At 48.9% G+C, this 21,892-nt stretch overlaps 1 pseudogene; it reads left to right on the top strand.

The window, feature by feature from the left end:
* Window positions 1–451: 451 nt before the first annotated feature.
* LOC141041963 (peroxidase 2-like) lies at window positions 452–21,113 on the top strand (annotated as a pseudogene).
* The last annotated feature ends 779 nt before the right edge of the window (window positions 21,114–21,892 follow it).

Here is a 21,892-nt window from a genome sequence, read left to right on the forward strand (position 1 = left end):
TCTCAACGGTAATCTTTACTTTGCTTTCTCTTTTCTCCTTCTCTGCATTTATCCTACGTAACACTGCTAAAATAGCACCATTGTACTACATGTCCTAACAAATTCTAACCAACGACCGGTTGTTGCCCGTTCTCCCACTGAAAAAAAAACCATCTCCCATCGTAACATGCATGTTAAGAGCATGTTCATCGTACACAACGCCGCAGCATGATGCACATCACAGTTGGAATCCTGGCTGAGCACATACTGAATTATTGTTCCAAAAAGTCTTCGTTCATTTTTCACTGGAGCCAATCCACATTATTTTAGTGGAGTTGTTGCAGTTTTATTCAAGTGCCCCGAGCGGATCGATGAGTTGTTCATGTCCATCCATATGTTCCCAGTTGACATTGATCTACAAGATGCACTACTTAAAAAAGCTGTACACATGCATAGCACCAAACTTTCAGACATGGCAAACCTTGCCGTTGCCATCTTGCTTGCATCGCTCGGCGCCGTGACTACTGCTCAAAAAGCCGCCGCGCCGGCAGCGGAAATGCCAGCCTACCAAGGTTGCTATCCAAGCTACTGTACATTACATTAGCTCCCCAGCTGCTAGCCCGAGCTACGCCTTCCCTGCTGCCGCTCCGGCACCAAGCCCGCGCAGCATGGCTGCACCTTCTCCTGCGGGACGACGGAGGCTGAGAGTCGGCTTCTACAGGCGCTAGTGCCCACGGGTAGAAAAGATCGTCAGGGAGGCCGTGAGGAACGCCACGTCCAAGAACCCCTGCCTCGGTGCTGGATAATTCGGATGCATTTCCACGACTGCTTCGTCCAGGTACAGTATAATTATGAAAATCCATTCATGTAGTAAGAAAGAGAAAATCTTTCAGTGCTTGATATCAACTAGCTATCTTTGTTCCACAATATCTGTCATGTGCACGTTTTTTTAAGCATTCTGTCATGTGCACGTGATTAGGCAAGGCATAAAACCTCAAGAATGTGATCGCTAAAATCGTGCTAGTGGATACAATACTGCTAGTGGTAAGCATGATCCGATTAATTCAGATGTCAGATACTATATTTTATTTCTTCCGGTATATACATACATGTTTCTAGCATTGTGTCGGTGTGATGCCAGGTACGTATTCATTAACATGTGTATGCGTGCACGACGTTTTCTTACAGGGTTGCGATACTTCCGTCCTCCACGACCTGACAGTGGCCAACGCTCAGCCGGAGAAGCTCAGCCCACCCAACTTCCCAAGCCTCCGTGGCTTCGAAGTGATCGACGCAGCCAAGGATGCGCTCGAGAAGGCTTGCCCCGGCAGGGTCTCCTGCGCCGGCATCATCGCCTTTGCCGCCAGAGACGCGTCTTACTTTCTCAGCCGTGCCAGGATCAACTTCGGGATGGCGGCAGGGCGCCTGGACGGGCGCATGTCTGGTGTCCCTCGCCAGTGAGGCACTTGATTTCCTCCCTGCGCCCTTCTTCAACCTCTCGCAGCTCGTCGACAATTTCAGGGCCAAGAACCTCGACGAGCATGACCTCATGGTCCTCTCACTACTAGAATCGCCCTATACACCGAGTGCCACGGACACTCGGCAAAGGCTCAAAAACCGCCGGCAACGCCTTTGTCGAGTGTCATCTTCGGCAAAAGCCATCAGGCGTACACCTCTTCGGCAAACAGAAATTTGCCGAGAGCCAGAACACGGGCACTCGGCAAAACCTTTGCCGAGAGCTAAACAACCCGTCTCGCCAAAATAAAGCAGCTAACGGATAACAGTCCGTTAGCTCCAGACATGTGGGACCACGTCAACTTTGCCGAGAGCCCATCTCGGCAAAGAGAAATACTAGGAGGCTGACACGTGTCGCCTCCTGACATGTGGGACCACGACAACAGGCCGAGGGCCAACTTTACCGAGAGCCGCTCTCGGCAAAGAGACCCAGCACGAGGCTGACACGTGTCTCCTCCAGACATGTGGGACGACGAGAACAGGCTGATGGCCAACTTTGCGAGAACCAGTAGGAGGCTGACGCGTGTCGTGTCCTGACATGTGGGCCCACGAGAACAGGCCGAGGGCCAACGTTGCCGAGAGCCACTCTCGGCAAAGAGAACCAGTAGGAGGTTGACACCTGTCGCCTTCTGACATGTGAGACCACGAGAACAGGCCGAGGGCCAACTTTGCCGAGAGCCACTCTCGGCAAAGAGAACCAGTAGGAGGCTGACACGTGTCGTGTCCTGACATGTGGGACCATGACAACAGGCCGAGGGCCAACTTTGCCGAGAGCCACTCTCGGCAAAGAGAACCATTAGGAGGCTGACACCTGTCGCCTCCTGACATGTGGGACCACGAGAACAGGCCGAGGGCCAACTTTGCCGAGAGCCACTCTCGGCAAAGGGAACCAGTAGGAGGCTGACACGTGTCATGTCCTGACATGTGGGCCCAGGAGAACAGGTCGAGGGCCAACTTTGCCGAGAGTCACCGTCGGCAATCCTTTTCCCTTTACCGAGAGCCCTCTCAGTAAAGTAGTCAGGGGCACCACAGGTTATTATCGTTTACCGAGAGGCCTCTCGGTAAAGGTGTCAGGTTCTACTGGTTGGTACACTTTTACTGAGAGGCCTCTCGGTAAAGGGTGCATGCTGGTCTAGTTTCACAGTCATTACCGAGAGGCACCCTAGGTAATGGTGTGCCCATCAGCCTTTTTCATTTCTGTTTATTTCCTGCAGCGAAACATATACAGCAGCAACATATAGTTCATCACACATAGAACATGTCACATATAGGCATCATTGAACAAAAGAAACAATGATTCTGAAAAACATTCCACATAAAAGCAATAGTGCATAAAAGGTGAAATAGTAGTCAAGACACTCGACTACCACAAGTTTGCAAGTCTCAAGATGCAAGACTTCTCAACATACAAGGAACAGTTTCAAACATAACATAACATGAAGTTCACGCGATTTTGGAGATCGGAGTGATAACATCAGCATTAGAAGGCATCATTCCGTTTGCTGCCCCAACTCCACCAACCGGAGTGATAACATCAACATTAGAAGGCATCATTCCGTTTGCTGCCCCAACTCCACCAACTTGAGGTGGAACTACCGGAACATTGTTCGACCCTTGTGATGGGTTGAGCTGTGATGGATTGTCCAAATAGTGAGATGAATGCATATGGTAATGCCGAAAATGGTGATAGAAATAGTTTGAACGAAACTCACAATGTTCCACTCTCGCGTCGGTGGCATCTCTGGCGCTGGTTGGCCTTGCATGGAATAAATATTGGCCACCATATGTTGTAAAGACTTCACTAGATCATCTTGTGCCTTCAGCTTGGCCCAGTTTTCATCTCGTTCTTTCTCGGTGTCAATCAGTCGAGTCTACAATATGGCAATGCAAATGTCATTCATGTTGAAATGCAAATATGCAGGACCATGAAGGATCAATGAAGAAGCACTGACCTGAATATCCTCAATAATGCTCACGGAATGTGGTACGTGACGCTCTACTGTAGGAGTAGAGCCAGTACTCATAGCATGGAGCATGTTGACTCTCGGAAGGGAGGAGGTTATGACAGAATTGAGGTGAACCGCCATCCGACCATTCGGTCTACCGCTTGCTGCGGCAATGGCCACAAGAGGGTCAAACGGTAGCACGTGAGGATCAGCGTCAGGCCCGTACGTCTCCTTCAATTTTTTGGTGTAGTTCTCTCCATCTGACCGGGCTTTAGAGCTGATCTAGTCCCTCTCCGGGTGGAGAGGGTCCTTTTCCTTTTCGTCTTTGATACGTTTGATGGTCCATGCCTCGAAGTAAGTGATATCCTTGCCAGTGTCTTCTTTCTGCAAAAGAAAGCGATCCAAACAATCATGGGAATGCTCACAAATGAAAGAGAACATGATGAAAAGAAAAGGATGTGGTTGCCTACATGTTTTGAGACGACACCTGGGATGGTGAGGTTGCCTTGACGGCGTCCTCGACAACCCATCAACTTACGCCGTTCATATATTGCTTTGTGTTCATCCTGCCACCCTGGATTCATCCACCGTTCGACAATCTTCTCCCAGCACGGACGTTTGTCAGCGCACCACTGAGGAATCACCTGTAAATTAAACAAATACATATTAGTAAGGATTCTAATTTTGCGGTAATGTAGGGAATAGCAAGCATCCATCATCACTTGCCTTGAAGTAATTGTCCCGTGAAAGATGCTTCCCTCGAGCCTCCTGTTTGGAAATCTTCTGGTTGAGATAGTCCGCGTGATACTTGACCACTAACCGGACGCGCTCCTGTGACACCCAAGTTTTTTTTTTATTTGGATTTTTTTCAAAAGATTTTTATGTGACTTGAAGGGAGTGATTTAAAAAAAAAATTCTTCAAGAGAACTCTCACTCTCAAATATTTTTCTTTATGGCAAAAATTTTATTTGAATTCACCCAAGATCCTCCTTTGGTCTTGGAGGTTCTTGCTTCTCATTGGACTCAAGACAAAATGGTTTCCATTTGAGAAAATAACCTTTGAAATATTTTTGAGAATGCACTATGGCTTTTGGAAAGTCCTTTGCCACTTTCAACTATTCCTTCTTGCCATGGCATTAGTGCAAATCCTCTCTCCTAACCCTTCCCTCACCTCTGGATCATGATTTACATCAAATCCAGCAAGTTGAACCTCCCCATGTATTTATTTTCCATTCAAACTCTATTCAAATATTTTCTGCCTTCTATTCTACCTCTTGGAGATTTACAAAGGAACTCCATTTTCTGTTTGGACTTTTACCACCAAACTTCTTTCCCCTCCTAGTCCTTTGAACCCTCAACCTAGAACCATGAAGATCCACTGGTCTCCAGTTCAAAATTTTCAAACTACATCAGCTGCAAGTTTGGACCAGATTTGGCAAATTTGGTGAAATTCATTCAATACTTTCTCCAAAAATTCCAAGTAAATTCATGCAGCCCCTGGGTACTTTGAGTGATCATCTCACCAAGTTACAGCTCCAGAAAAATTTATCTTGTTACCAAAACCTACTGTCGAACACCTGCAATGCTTGGTCACTGTCAAGATTCAGTAAGTTCAGACAACACTGCAGTGGCTGCTGTCGTTTTCTTCAGAAACGGGCGTCGATCTCGCCAGTACCCTCACGTCGCCTTGCTCCTCATCCTCGCCCTCTCGTTTCTGCACCGCACGAGTGCCTGGCATCTTGCGGGCGTCGGCGACGAGCAGCAGAAGGTGCGCCGCCCCGTGACCAACACCGGCGGCGGCTTTGCGGACGCCAGCGGGAGACACGGCGCCGCCGACTCCACCCAGCGCCGCCCAAACCACCGGAGCCCGCCGCGTGGCCTTCCACTCCCCCGAATGCGCTGCCGCTCTCGTCGTGAACCCCAGGGCGCGGAGCGCGCTCTCTACCGCCGTTGAGCCCGTGCGGTCACCTCACCGTGGGCAGACGCCATTACGCCAGGGCCAGCTCCGTTTAGCTGCAAAACGAGTCCCGTAACATCCACTGATGCTGCTCGACCGCTCAAACCCCCTGCCAACCCACTGCTCCGCCGTAATCGCTCGCCGGAGATTCTCCGTTCACGGCCACCCCGTCGATCTGCCTATAAATAGGGGCCCCGAGCTTCAACTCGAGCACCCACCAGCCCTACACTTCCCCTAGAGCACGCCCAGCCACTGGAAGAGCCGCGAGGGGGTCTCCTTCCTCGACTCCGGCCGCCGCGATCCGCCACGGGATCCAGCCCGATTCGCCCCCGTGTGTGCTCCGCAGCCCCATCCTCTTGCCAGTAGCTTCTCCTTGCATCACCCGTTCTGACCCGCGCCTCAATTCATACTTTGCAGCCCTCCACCGGAGTTCCCCAACCTCACCCGAACCGCCGCCCGCCGGAGATAGTGCCGCCGTCGACGTGGTGCTCCCCGTTGGACGAGTCCACCACCCACCGACGCGGAAGAAGACACTGAAGCTCTTGGTACCCTCCGTTTCTCCTAACTCGCCGTGGTTCGACGCCGGCGTCCATCGCCGTCTTCGGGTGCCGGCGAGCTTTCAAACCTGACAGGCGGGCCCCGCGTGTCAGCCTCTGTTTTATTTCCCCGAACCGTTTTCTGTTGGCGCCTTCGGGCAAAATACGTTTTCTCCTTGCGCTTGCACATTCCCAGCCGAACCGTTTTCTGTTTTCTCAGTTAAAACCCTGGAACTTTTCTGTTTCATTACAGAAAGGTCCCTGGACAGAAACCTTTATAACTTTTTAATAAAAAGGTATTTTTGAGTGATTCTTTTTCTAACATCCTTAAAATTTTGTCTAGTTTTTTATGGGATTTATTTGAAAAATATTTGGCAAGGTTTCTGTGCATGTGTTGGTTTTCACGTTAGTACCCCGTTTCGTGATTGCCGTAGGTTCCGGGAGAGGGGACGGAGCCGCGAACTTCGCCGAGCTAGGCTCCGACTTCTCCGAACCAGGCAAGCATGTTTGAACATTTGGTATGGCAGATGTTTTGCATGTTCATGTGAAAGTTTGTGTGTGGCATGTGAGTGTCGATAAATACCTCGTTGCTTGTAAGGCAACGACCCGGTTGTTCCGAAGTTGCGATGACCTCTGATGAGAGGTGGCCTAATCATGTAGTGACATGAAGGGCAGCAAGGTGGTACTGTTGTAGCATGCCAGCCTTGCGTCATCCGACTCTCTTCGGCGTTAACGTGGTTGGAGCCACGTTATCGATCTTTTCCCGCATGTTCCAAAGTTGCGATGACCTCTGATGAGAGGTGGCCTAATCATGTGGTGACATGAAGGGCAGCAAGGTGGTACTGTTGTAGCATGCCAGCCTTGTGTCATCCGACTTTTCCGACGTTAACATGGTTGGAGCCGTGTTATCGTCCCTTCCCCTTTCCGTGCTACCACATGTCTCATTGCCAGGATACGGTTTAGTAAGTTGGCAACCTCTTTCCGTGTACACACCAAACAGAGAGGCCGGGATGATGGTACCTTGGCCCAGGATTAAAGCCAGTCATTCGGTCAGGGGGCATGGGTGTTTCCGGTTGGGACCGAGAGGGGGGCACCCCCTTATAGCGCGCGTATAGAAATTTGATCCCATGCTACGCGAAGTTGTAGCCTCCCCGACTCAGGGTTTTTCCTGAATGTTGCCGAGGGTGATCCCTGGCTCCGGATGGTTAAATTGGGTGTGTACTGGTTAGACGTGTTCCTTCCAGAACACCGTAGACGGAACTAGTCCCCGTGACTACTGAAATCCGTTGGCTGTGGTTAACTACAAACTCTGCAGAGTCAATTCTTTCCAAATCATCGTATCCATGATCAGTAATGTAGACTTTACATCCAAATCTATCCGTGTGAAAAACTTGCCCCCGGTGAACAAGCTCAAGTGGTAATTTCAATTTCATTGTTATCCCTGTGGATGGACTAACACTATATTTGTCTCGTGCTTGTGATAAATTATATTCCCGAACTATTGTATTGTTGTGTTACAATATAAGCCCTTTATGTGACGTCGCGCAGACGTCCGACCGTGGCGTGTACTCGTTTCTCACTTTCGATATAAGCCCTTTATGTGATGTCGCTCAGACGTCCGACTGCGGCATGCACTGTCTTTACTTTCTGTTATAAGCCCTTTATGTGGTGTCGCCCCGACACCCGACTGTGGCATTATTGTTCCGCATTTTCCGCTCGAGGAGTCTTTCAGACACTCGTTTGTCACCTGTATTATTATTCCGCATTTTCCGCTCGAGGAGTCTTTCAGACACTCGTTTGGCACCTGTATTATTATTCCGCATTTTCCGCTCGAGGAGTCTTTCAGACACTCGTTTGGCACCTGTATTATTATTCCGCATTTTCCGCTCAAGGAGTCTTTCAGACACTCGTTTGGCACCCGCATTACTATTCTGCAGTTTCCGCTCGAGGCGTCATTCAGACCCTCGCTTGGCACCCAGTATTTATTATCTCTATGTCTGATCGTACTGGTTAACTTATTCATGTGCTTCATGTTTGCATTTGTTATACCTTATGTCCGAACTGTCTTGCGAGTACTTTCATAGTACTCACCTGGCTTGTTGATTTGGCCAGATGTTGACGAAGGCGATCTCTTGGATGAAGAGTTTGATAGCGCGTCCGACGCCTAGAGGAGTCCCAGTCAGTCCTGCGTGATCCCGGATATTGGTCACCTATATCGTTTACGCTTCCGCCACCCGCAATAAGTCTTCTCGGGCCTCACTCCGACGCTCGAAGAGTTGTAGTATTCTGGAATCATGTCACTCGCTTCGCGATGATATTTCCACCACCGTTATTATCGTGAGTTAGAAGTTTGCCACCCTGTCCGCCGTATTGTTTTATCGGCGTGCTTGTAATAAATTGTTGGGCAGTCTCTGCTCAACTTTGTATTATATTTAGTACTCCTGGTATTTTTCTTCTGTGACCAATATATTGTCTATCAGTGAGAAGGAATTCTTCCTCGCTGGTCCGTAACAGGGATTGGTTTTCTCAATAATTATTTTATTGAAAAACCGGCCGTGACAGTTCCTCATTGTGCATGTCGTGGACTATTTCTTGGCAATATTCTCAACCACCACATTTGCACCATCCTTCTGACCCTCAACGCATGTATAGAAATCCTACAAACATGCATACATGTGAGAAGGGTTAAATCATGACTATGGCAAATTTAAACCTTTTGGTATTGACATTTAGGTGTTTGAAAGGACTTACCCAGAAATCGTTGACCACTCACATGGCTCTGTTATCATAAACCCTCTGACGCATATCCAGGAAATCCGGTGTAAGTTTGTAGTGATCCCATGACCAAGCTAGCTCAATGATACCGTTCGGTAAAGTGACCAGTACAGGATAATTTAACCTACAAAGACCCCCAATGATGCCACTCGGCAACCGTGGCAGACGCCTCTCACCACCTTTCACTAAGCTTCTGCATTACGAAGAGTGAAGTCATATTATATGTGAGGAAATGACAAAAGGTACAATTTATATGGGATGAGTCGAGATAACCACTTACTTCTCTCCCATTGGTTTAATCAACACGTCTCTATGCACATATGGACGTCTTGGAAGCTTTGAAGGACCACGCAACCACACTTTCCCTCTGGAAGTAGTGATGATAGTCGAACCGCTCGGTTGTGAGCCGCTCACCTCGTGGTGCTCTTTCACCTGTGGGGGCCCATCCCCACCCTCAGAAACCTGACGAACAACCAGCCTCCTCTCGGCGGCGGCGTCCTCCACCACCACCTCCTCTGCAAAATCCTCCTCGTCCTCCTCCTCACTCGCCTCATCCCCATCCTCTGTTTCCTCCTCCTGAGCACGGCGAAGCACTGCATCAGAGGGTCCAGGAGAAGAAAGAGGTGCTCTACTCCGGGCTGCTTTACGTACTCCTCGTCTGCCTCCTCCTCCTGCCTCACCTACTCCCCCTCCTCGTCCCCCTACTCCCCCTCCTCGTCCCCCTACTCCCCCTCCTCGTCTCCCTCCTCGTCCACCTCCTCCTCCTACCTCACCTACTCCCCCTCCTCGTCCGCCTCCTCGTCCGCCTCCTCCTCCTGCCTCACCTACTCCCCCTCCTCGTCCGCCTCCTCGTCCTCCTCCCCCTCCTGCCTCACCTACTCCCCCTCCTCGTCCGCCTGCACCTCGTCCGCCTCCTACTCCTCCCCCGCGTGGTACTCGACCTTGTTTTGCACGTTTTTTCGGACGGGTGTCTAGATCCGCCAATCCTTTGTCCTTCTTGGTAGTTGTGGCAACCGATGAAGGAGCGGCCACCGCTTTCACCGGTCGAGCAAATTGATCATTGTACAGATCATTCACTTTTTTCAAACTTTCCTTTGGATTCTTGTTGCTACCTGTCATGTTTCAATCACCTGATACAAAGAAGAATAAACCAGTTAGTACAGATGAGACAACTTGATGTAAATACAATAAATATATCACATATGAAGAATAAATGGAATTGTCACAATAATACATAGAGTTGTTACACACACAAATACATAGAGTTGTTGCACACACGAATACATAGAGTTGTTGCACACACGAATACATAGAGTTCTTACACACATGAATACATAGAGTTGTGACACACATACATAGATTTCTCATATGATTACATGGAGTTGTTAGAAATAAGGGTCAATATTAGGTGCAACATTTGGATCAGGGCTTTCATCATCCCTATCACGCCCGTTCATACATTCATCCTCGAAGTCTTTAGGGGGGCCCTCATCCTCATCTAGCCCCATGTGCCATCGCATAAGTAATGCCAAATCTCGAGGGTCAGAAACATCCTCGTATTCATCCTCTCCATTATCTACTTCCATGTCATCCATAGCATCATGTTCGTGATGCATGCCACCATCTTCCTCTGCATCATCTTCGTCTTCGTTAGTGTCTGCTTCTTGAAAGAACTCTCCCTCGTATGTGTAAGGGTTTATATGGTAATCGTTCTTGTTTGGGGTAGGTACCTTGATACGCGGGGGTAACTTGTACACGACAACCCACTGCAAGAGATCGATATATTCCGTAGATGTGCATGTGTATGGGAGAAAAAACACTTGTGTAGCCTGTTGAGCCATAATATAGACATCATTTCCTGCATATTTCGATGCTCGTTCAATTTCGACCAAGCCAATACTAGGGGTTCGTCTCACTTTCTCAGGATTGAGCCAGCTGCATCTGAATTCGATGGGCTTCACTCCTTGTAAACCACAATACTGCAGCTCATAATTTTTTTCGATGGTTCCATAGTAGTGACGTCCATCTGTCCCTAGACAATAGACCGCACTATTTATTGACCTTCGGTTGGGCCTCTCACGCGTGTGTTTATCAGTGTGGAAGCGATACCCATTCATGTCGTAAGCCTTAAATGACTTGGCGTCGTATCCAAAACCTTTGGCTACTTCTCTCACTTTGGCGTCCATATCAACCTCCTGATATGCCTACAAGATTAATAGGAGATTGTCTTGTTCATTAGTGGAAGCATTACCGGCAAGTAAGATCAACTTGAAGTAACATAAAGTTAGAAAAGTTACTTTTCTTGAGAACCAAGAAATGAAACCGCCATCAGCATTGGTATCTTCAAGAAGGTTTGTTGATTCTTCGTTGCTAGGGGGTCGTGGTAGCTTCCAGAATTCGTTCTTGAATTCCCTAGCAATGGGAAGAATTCGAGTTAGAACTCAAGACTAGTGAGTAGTTGTCAATAAAGGTGTTCTACACTTACTTTATGTACGGTTGCACTTCTTCCATGTTGGTCAAGACATAGATGATAATAGTCGACCACTCAGTAGGTGAAAAGTTCTTGGGCTTCGGTCCACTTGCTTTGCCACCTTGGCCTTCGAAGAGGCTAAGGTCGGAAACATTACTGGTGGGTTCTTCATTGTAACGAGGAGCTGGATTTAATCTAGTGTGAATACTGTCATGATAGTACTTTGCCGTGGTCGTGGCCACCTCCTCGTTCAGGTATGCCTCGGCAATGGAGGCTTCAATGCCGACTTTATTCTTACATTTCCCACAAAGATGCTTGAACTCCCGTTCAGGTGCATACTGCCATCGGAACTGCACAGGTCCTACCATTCTAACCTCATACGCGAGATGTAAGATCATATGTTTCATCGGATTAAAGAAACCTGGCGGAAATATCTGTTGGGGAACGTAGTAATTTCGAAATAATTCCTACACACACGCAAGATCATGGTGATGCATAGCAACGAGAGGGGAGAGTGTTGTCTACGTACCCTCGTAGACCGTAAGCGGAAGCGTTATATCAACGCGGTTGATGTAGTCGTACGTCTTCACGATCCGACCGATCCAAGTACCGAAAGCACGGCGCCTCCGAGTTCTGCACACGTTCAGCTCGATGACGTCCCCGCCTTCTCGATCCAGCAAGAGGGGCGAAGTAGTAGATGAGTTCCGGCAGCACGACGGCGTGGTGACGGTGTTGGTGAAGAACAATCTCCGCAGGGCTTCGCCTAAGCACTACGAAAACTATGACAGAGGATAAACTAGAGGGGACGGGGTTGCCGGCACACGGCTTGGTGTTTCTTGATGTGTCTTGGGTGTTAGCCCTACCCCTCTATTTATATGTTGAGCCTTGGGGTCGAAACTTGGAGTAAAAGCCTCCACAAAGTTGGTTTCACCCGAAAGGCAAGAGTCCTTCTCGGACTCCAGGGCCAGATGCCAGGGTTCCCGGCGTCTGGACCCAGACGCCAGGGACCCTGGCGTCTGGCCCCTGGACTCCGCAAAACTTCCTTTTGCGCTTTCCAAAAACCTCGTGGGCTTTCCCCTTTGGCCCAGATAAAGTGTTCTCGTGCCCAAACATTTCGGGAAACATCCGGAACCCCTTCCAATGGATTCCGGAACCTTTCTGGGGATCAAACACTACTATCCACATATCAATCTTTACTTCCGGACCATTCCGGAGTTCCTCGTCATATCCGTGATCTCATCCAAAACTGCGGACAACATTCGGTCACCAACATACATAACTCATAGTACTATATCGTCAACGAACATTAAGCGTGCGGACCCTACGGGTTCTAGAACTATGTAGACATGACCGAGACACCTCTCTTGTCAATAACCAATAGCGAGACCTGGATGCCCATATTGGCTCCTACATATTCTACGAAGATCTTTATTGGCCAGACCGCATAACAACATACGTTGTTCCCTTTGTCATCGGTATGTTACTTGCCCGAGATTCGATCGTCGGTATCTCAATACCTAGTTCAATCTCGTTACCGGCAAGTCTCTTTACTCGTTCTGTAATACATCATCCCGCAACTAACTCATTAGTTGCAATGCTTGCAAGGCTTATAGTGGTGTGCATTACCGAGTGGGCCCAGAGATACCTCTCCGACAATCGGAGTGACAAATACTAATCTCAAAATACGCCAACCCAACAAGTACCTTCGGAGACACCTGTAGAGCACCTTTATAATCACCCAGTTATGTTGTGACGTTTGGTAGCACACAAAGTGTTCCTCCGGTAAACGGGAGTTGCATAATCTCATAGTCATAGGAACATGTATAAGTCATGAAGAAAGCAATAGCAACATACTAAACGATCAAGTGCTAAGCTAACGGAATGGGTCAAGTCAATCACATCATTCTCCTAATGATGTGATCCCGTTAATCAAATAACAACTCATGTCTATGGGTAGGAAACATAACCATCTTTGATCAACGAGCTAGTCAAGTAGAGGCATACTAGTGACACTCTGTTTGTCTATGTATTCACACAAGTATTATGTTTCCGGTTAATACAATTCTAGCATGAATAATAAACATTTATCATGAAATAAGGAAATAAATAATAACTTTATTATTGCCTCTAGGGCATATTTCCTTCAATATCATCTCTAACTTGCATAGCAACTCAGGTGCTTGTTCCTCCAACTTTGCAACCACTTCATAATCTAGTTCTTTGGCACAAAGCTGACGGAAGAAGTAGCTCAACTCCGCCAGCACTCGCCAAATATCCTCTCTGACATACCCTCGAATCATCACATGCATTATCCGCTCAAGCCATACATGGTAGTCATGACTCTTGAGGCCTCCTATTCGCTTTGTAGCCATATTCACTCATATTAGCTGCATATCCATCAGGGAAGTACAAGTTGTTCACAATCCATTGGAGAATTTCCTTCCTTTGGGGCATTGAAGGGGTGAAAGGGGCTGGTGGCTTCTTCCAAGAATTACCTTTTGCACGAGGCACCAAATTTAATTTTAGCCTGTTGCATAGCTTGGCTTGATCGTCCTAGCCTGAATGTTATCCTTTGACTTCTCGGTGTCGAGGAGCGTGCTGAGTAAGGCCTCCACAATATTCTTTTCAGTGTGCATTACATCAATGTTGTGTGGAAGTAGAAGATCTTTAAAGTAAGGGAGCCTCCATAAGCTTGGAATGTGACTCCACTGGTGTGTCTCTCCATATCCCACAAAACCTTTCCCATCGAGCTTTTCCTCGGGAGCATCTAACTCATCCTTAAGCTGGGCACCGGTCATAAATAGGTGGTGGCGGGTCATCAACAATAACACCTTTTTGGAAGTGCATAGTGTGTTGTCTGTATTGGTGATCAAGACGAAGGAACTGCCGATGTTGGTCAAAGCATACATACTTGTGACCCTTAGCCAGCCAAATGAAAGTCACACACTGTTGACACACTGGGCAAGGCCACTTCCCCTTTACACACCAACCACAAAATATCGCACGTGCCGGTAGGTCATGTAGCGATGTGTGGTACTAGATATGCATATTGAAGTGCTTCTTTGAAACGGCATCGTATGTCCGGACCCCATTGTTCCAAGCAACAAGTAACTCGCCCACCAATGGCTCCATATACACACTCATATGCTTCCTGGGATAGTTAGGACCTGGAATTATCAACGTCAGGAACATGTGATGTCGTTGCATGCAAACGCCAGGGGGCAGATTTAGGGGGATAACATATACTGGCCAACTACTGTATATGGCATCCATCAAACCATATGGATGAACCCGTCGGTTGTTATCCCAACAGCTACACTCTTCTAGTCATCTGTTTTCTTATGAATTTCAACAAATTTCTTCCACGCTTCACCATCCCGTGGATGTTGCATCTTTTTTGTATTGTACATCTTCCCTTCGGCGGCCCATCTCATATATTGGGCAGTTTCCTCGGTCTTATAAAGCTTCTGGATCCTTTCTGTGAATGAAAGATATTGACGGCAATTGTGAACTGCCTCTTGCTACCATCATCATCTATTACCTCAATATACCTAGAGGATTTGCACTTGACACAATAATTCGTATCTTTATGTTCATTTCTAAATAACATGCATCCGTTTGGACAAGCATGTATTTGCTCATACGGCATCTTAAGTGAACCGATGATTTTGTTCGACTCGTACATGTTCTTTGGCAATATATTTTCTTTAGGCAACAGGCTAGCAATAACTGACAATAACTCATTGAAGCAAATTATGCTAGTGTTATTGTTTGCCTTCAGGGCCACTAGGTGTGCAATGCCATCTAGTTGAGTAACCTCTGTATGGGGCGTGAAGGGGTTTCTATGCCGCAAACAAAGCTGCATGATACTCTTCAGGGCTTTCCGGCGGCTCCTCGGAGTTCGGGTCCTCCCGCGGATCCGCACGGCGGATGTCATCTAACAGGTTTTCAATCCGAGTATCGTATTCGCCGGTGCGTTGTCGCACCACCTCCGCCCTGGACTGTTCTGTCTCACCGTGAAAGATCCACCGGTAATAGCCTGACGTAAACTCATATTTTCCTAAGTGTTTACTCATAGTAATCCTATCTCTTTCAGTCTGGTTATCACACTCCGTGCATGGGCACCAAATTCCACGAACTGGCGTTTCTCCAGCAAATACTAATTGCAGGAAATCATTGGTCTTTGACCTCCACTCAGGGGTCATACCCTCCATGCTGGGATGTCCGGTGCACATCCACTCGCGTTCTTCCATCCTCTTATATAAAGTGAAACACACACATAATTTTTTATATGTAACAAGTGGTTCCATCAAGTTTTATGACATGCACTGAGCTATGTAATAGGTAAAGATAGTTCCTAATCCCACCCGAGAATGTGTAGGTTGGGTCCGCTTCCATGCCGTACTTCGACCCGAGACAAAATTTCAGCAGCACCTCCCCGCTGTTCTCCAAATACACGTCTCAGCAATAAGCCAAGAGGATGTGTATCTAGAGAACAACAAGGAGACACTGTCGAAATTCTGTCTCGGATCTAAGTACATCATGAAAAGGACCCGCCTACACATCCTCGGGTTGTCCATGGAAAACGTGGACAATTCGAAAGAGTTGAGGTTATAAATATGCAAAGACTTGAATATTTGTAGATACAACCCTTCCGAACGGGAGACATCTAGGTTACGCGACTATTTAGGTGATCTACAAATAATGAAAACCTACACATGAACGGGAAGAGATTACCCTTGAAGCGTGCAATGGAATTCACTCTCTCTATTGTCAAAATAGATGCATGTCCTGCATGAAAGAATGAGTAGTGTCAACAGCACATCCACCGACACATACACCAACATCACTCACTGACACATACACATACAAAGCACACACTCACACACATTATTCACTATGCATATATATATATATACACCTTTTGCTGTAATGGAGAGGGGGGAAACCCCTTTTATATAAAAAACGAGATTGAGTAGGGGCTTGCCAACGGACAGGGGGCGGCGGGGGAGGTGGATGCCGGACGTGGTAGAGCTCAGTGGAGGGGATGCCGCGCCGGTGGTGCTCGGTGAAGCTTGGCCGAGATGGTGGCGGTGGACGAGCTCGGTGGAGGTGGCGGTGGGGGGCTCGGTGGAGGTGGAGGGGTCGGGGGAGGCACTCCCGGTGGCGGCGACGGTGGAGGCGGCGGGGGCGGCGCCAGAGCTCGCCGAATGGGGCGGCGGCGGACAGAGGGGGCAGGGGCGAGAGAAACACAGAGAAGAGAGGAGTGAGCCCGCGCGAGGGGAATATTTTGCATAAGTCCTCGCGGGAAACATTTCCGAGAGCAAATCTTTAGCGACACTCGGTAAAAGTCTTAACCTAGATCTCGGGAGCTTTTCTGAGAGCCGCACTGATAGTGGTTACCGAGGGTCGGACAACAGCACTCGAAATGTCCACTTTTTCCGAGAGTGACTCTCGGTAAAGAATCTAACCTAGATCTCTTTCCTTCTTGTGCATTCTCGATAATATGTATTATTCTTTTTTTGTTGTTTTCTTCCATGCTTCGCAAACAACCTTACCACATCTTAAGTACCGTCTTGTATTTTCTTTTTCAGATGGGCCTTGCCCGGTTCTAGAGACCGGCACCCCTCCGGTGGCCATGACGGTCTAGGGCGTTGTTCGGCACCTAGAGGGTGTAGTCCACGGTGAATAACTGCTTCTCCATGTTAGTGCATGTCATCGCGAGATGACAGACCAAGTCTAGGCTCGTTTTGTCACGGGATCACCCACCGAAGACTCTGTCTCGGGGACGAACGCAGCCGGTCCTCGACGTTCCCGCACGTGTGTGTAGTTTGTGAGGCACGTGCCACGTCAAGGACGTGTGTTGCTTATTCAAATAGCACACCACCCCTGCATGCATATGCATGGGCCACACGCATGTAGGGGTTCCCTCCCCCCTCGGGCGGTCTCTATATCGAGCACCCATCCGGTGGCCCCGGCGGTCTAGGGCGTTGATCGGCACCGAGAGGGTGTAGTCCATGGTGAATAACTGCTTCTCCATGTTAGTGCATGTCATCGCGAGAGGACAGACCAAGTCTAGGCCCGTTCTTCGAGATAGTCTATGGGTATCGAAAGGGAATGTGTCCGGTTTGTGCAGGAAGTGCGGGTCCTGTTGCTCCGTCGGCCTCGAAACTTCTTGTGCTCTCAAAGGAGGCCATCGCATGTATATGCATGGGCTATCCGGTGGCCCCTGCGGTCTAGGAAGTTGACCGGCACCGAGAGGGGGGGTAGGCCACGGTCAACAACTGCTTCTTCTCATGTTTATTACTTTACACTCTTTAAAGTTCTCACCCGGTTCTAGAGACTGGCACCCCTCCGGTGGCCCCGACGGTCTAGGGCATTGTTCGGCACCTAGAGGCGGTAGGCCACGGGGAATAACTGCTTCTTCGTGTTAGTGCATGTCATCACGAGATGACAGACCAAGTCTAGGCTCATTCTCTCACGGGATCACCCACCGAACACTCTGTCTTGGGGACGAACGCAGCCGGTCCTCAACGTTCCTGCCCGTGTGTGTGGTTTGTGAGGCACGTGCCACGTCAAGGACGTGCGTTGCTTATTCAAATAGCACACCACCCCTGCATGCATATGCATGGGCCACACGCATGTAGGGGTGCCCTCCCTCGGGCGGTCTCTAGATCGAGCACCCATCCGGTGGCCCCGGCGGTCTAGGGCGTTGTTCGGCACCGAGAGGGTGTAGTCCACGGTGAATAACTGCTTCTTCGTGTTAGTGCATCTCATCGCGAGTGGACTTTGATGAATCCGATCTGTTCGCTACCGAGTCGGGCGACATGGAGACCTCAGACGGCTCGGGGTATACCTCGAGCAACACTTCCAAGAGGAAGAAATCCGGGCATGGTCCGGGGAAGGTCCCGGAACCAACTGCTGCCAGCAACCGTCCTGTCATTTGCCCGACAGGAGAGGGGTAAGCAAGCATTTCATTTGCATCATATTTTGGATGCCACATCTTTGACACTAACATATGCTTGTCTTTTATATCATGCAGTCAGTGGGCATTTATCCCGACACAACCTAAGGGGGCACGCCCGCCGAACCACGTCATCGGCTCCCTCTTGAGGAAGCACTTCCCTGGATTGTCCAAGCTGGGTGATGACGATCCGCCGTCGTCAGGTTTAACCTGGGAGCATTACCTACACAACAAGGATGAGCATGATGTCACCATGGCCACTCGGGTCATTAATGCTTTTTTTGTAAGTATCTTCGCTCCGACCACTACATTTTTCCATATCCAAATCCTTGCTTGCATGGATGGTGAGAAGATGCCATATGCTTTCTTGTAGGAAACATTTGCTTGCGTGGATGGTGAGCAGCAGAAGGCGATCAAAGGCATCGTGAAATCTGCCTGAAAGATACTCTCTAACCTCAAGCACACGCTGCGGTACAAAGCCGTGATGCAGTGTCGGACGCTCGATGAGAAGGGAGAGAAGATGACAAGGAAGACTGCTTGCCAGACCAACATTTCGCGAGAAGAATACCTGTCAGTGGTAAGTGACTACATCGGTTGCTAGTACTTTGATTCATCGCTCTTGTTCCTCAATTATTCGATTTTGTCTAACTAGGTGAAGGAACCCTGGATGAAGGACGATTGTTGGGAGGCCCTGGTTGACATGTGGTGTGACCCAGCATGGCAGGCGCGACATGTGGAGAAGGGAAACGATCGAGCCAAAATGACAAGCCCGGCTCATGTCCAGGGGAGCCGGAACCTAACCGCTCTCAAGCAACACATGATATGTGGATTAAGATGTTAACTTTTTCGCACGGTGCATCTTGGTTCATTAAACTTGATGGTTAATTTTGCAGGATGCAAAGGTTGGTCACCCGGTCCACATCTTGGAAGCCTGGAAAGAAGGCCACAAGGGGAAGGATGGCGCCGAGTTCTGCAGCGAGTCGGCGGAGGAGAAGTGGGGGGCCTTCAAAGAGGTCTTCCAGGAGGTGCACGGGCAGGAAGCCGAACCTACGTCCAAGCCCCTTGATCCTGAGCTTCTCATCATTGCTGGCCAGGGGAAGGGCCATGGCTGCCACCTCCTTTGCAACGGGGCGATCGCCACCTCCTCGCATCGCAAGCTGCACGAAATACGCGTCTCGAGCACCAGCTCAACTCCGTCCATACAGAGTTGCCCAACCGCCGCATCACGTGAGATAGCGTGTCTCAAGGTTAGCATCCTAACCTTTTATTTATGTCCATGCCTCGAAATAGCACCGCTCCAACCTATATGAGCCTAATGCCATGTTACAGGATTTAATGGCGCAGCGGGCTGTTAAAGAGGAGCAAAGGCGAAAGGCTGAGCAGGAGTCCAGAGAAAAGGAACGGGAAGACACGAACAAGAAGTTGAAGCTGCTTAAGGATCAACTACATGTAGAACATTATCTAAACCAGAGTAGAAGATTCATTACATAAAGACGAACCACCCTCACGTGACTACTCTTATAGGTTCTTATGCAATCTCGAAACAGTGCAAGTGATGCCCCTCCTCCTCCTCCGGAATGTTAACCGATGGCCTCTCCTTCTCAAGATGATCTATATACGAACAAGTGTACTTCTATTGTGACGTGCACGTGTTTTGCAAGTAGTGACAATATGTATGAATTTGCGACTTGTGTGTGACGTCTACTAGGATAATATGTGTGTGACAATATGTGGACTATCCCTAATTATGCATATATATGTGGACTAGATCAAATTATGCCTATATATGATCAAATTATGCCTATATATGTGTGGACTAGATCAAATTATGCCTATATATGATCAAATTGCACTGTAGTTGTTTTTATCTGCAGGGATCAGAAAAGAAATAGCTTAACAGCAGAATGGATGGGAAAGATTTCCGAGAGCAACACTCGGAAAATGATATACTACCGAGAGCACCTCTCGGAGACCTGGTCGTCTGGGAGACACTACTGTTGTGCGACAACTTTTTCCGAGAGCCGCTCTCGGAAAAGAAGGCGAGCATTGCCGAGACTAGCTCTCGGCAAAGATATGCAAACTGTCAGCTGCCATGTGGGCCACGCTGTCCTACTGGTCAGGAGGATTGCAGAGAGCCGCTCTCGGCAAAGATATCGTCATTTAAAAAAATATTTAGCAAGTTATTTGAAACTTTTACTGACAAATGTGACCAGTGGGACCACATGTCAGTTAGAAAGAACACACACAGAAAAAGAAAATAGGATGTGGCATATACTTTGTCGAGTGTCGTATGGCGGCTCTCGGTAATGTACGAAGTAACTGACGGAGCCGTCTGTTGCGGACGGGCATGCCACATGGCTTCTCTTTACCGTGAACGGCTCTCGGCGTCTGCAGCGTTTGCCGTACGGTGCCTCTTTGTCGTGAGGCAGTGACGGCAAAGATGGCAATTTGCCGTGAAGCTGGGTTTTGCCGAGAGTGACACTCGGCAATGTTTGCTTTGCGGAGTGTCCGTGTTTTAGCACTCGGCGAAAAACATTACACCCGACGTACGTGAAAATTCCAGTAGTGTCTCCGGCATGCTCACCATCGGCGTGTCCCACTCCTCGTCCTTCACCGACTGCCTGCCGCCGAACCCCGCCAACATGAACACGACATTCGCTACCCTGCTGCAGAGAAAGTGTCCGGTGAGCCCAACTTCACGAACAACCCACTAGTGGTGCAGGACATCGTGACACCCAACCAGTTGGACACCGGGTACTACACCAATGTGCTCAAACGCAACATGCTCTTCACCTCGGACACAGCACCGTTATCTTCCAGGCGGACAGCGAGAAAGGTGGTGGAGAACGCGTTTATCCCTAGGAGGTGGGAGAGGAAGTTCGCCAGGGCGATGGTAAAGATGGCAGACAGCAAGCTCAAGACCGCTGCCAAAGGGGAGATCAGGAGGATGTGCAGGGTGGTCAACAACTAGGATTGCCGACCAATTGTAGTTAACAACCAAGCATGCACACTGTTTTAGGTTTTCCCACCAGTTTATTTTGGAGCATCCGCCCTTGTTGATTCCATGCATTTTGGTTACTTGGTTAGTTAAGTAGAAGCATGCTATTGTTCCATTTTTTGGGTTAAATTAAATAGTTGGCTCAATTGTACTTGGTCGTAGAGATTGTTAAACGAAAAGCTTAAAAATCCGATGTTAGATTTTAAGCACTCGAAAACGAACGCCTTACTGAGGGTCGGACAGAGTGCACAATCTTGAAACAAATCTGGTTGACATAACTGTTCATTCCAGTCTCACGTTTGGGACAACGATCCCCTCACCATATCCTCTCTGTCTTCCCCCACCCCCATTAGCCCACTCACTAAATCCCTCCCTCACCACGACCTGGCTGTCACTCCTACCCGGTCTTGCCGCCACCGGTGAGCCTCCGCTTGTGTTCCTCACGCCATCCCCGCCCTCCTTACTATGGGATGTACAACATGTAGCCCGCTGCACACGCGAAGCTTACTACCCCACGTTGTCTCCCCCCTAGCCGCCGAGCCCACTCTGCTGCCCCATGTCCTTCCCAACTCCGGCGGTTGTCTTCTAGCGTACCCCACCACGCGTCGTGGTTGCTGATGGTTGTCGTGGCAAAATTTCGTGTTTTGACCCTTTTCGCATAGAAATTTAGGATCTAACCCTGTTGGAAAGAATTTCGGGATTTGACCCTTTCGCTACCGCCAGGGGTTCTGGCGGTAGGGTTAGACAGGCTA

Source organism: Aegilops tauschii, chromosome 2 (genome assembly GCF_002575655.3).
Source record: "Aegilops tauschii subsp. strangulata cultivar AL8/78 chromosome 2, Aet v6.0, whole genome shotgun sequence".
NCBI lineage: Eukaryota > Viridiplantae > Streptophyta > Magnoliopsida > Poales > Poaceae > Aegilops > Aegilops tauschii.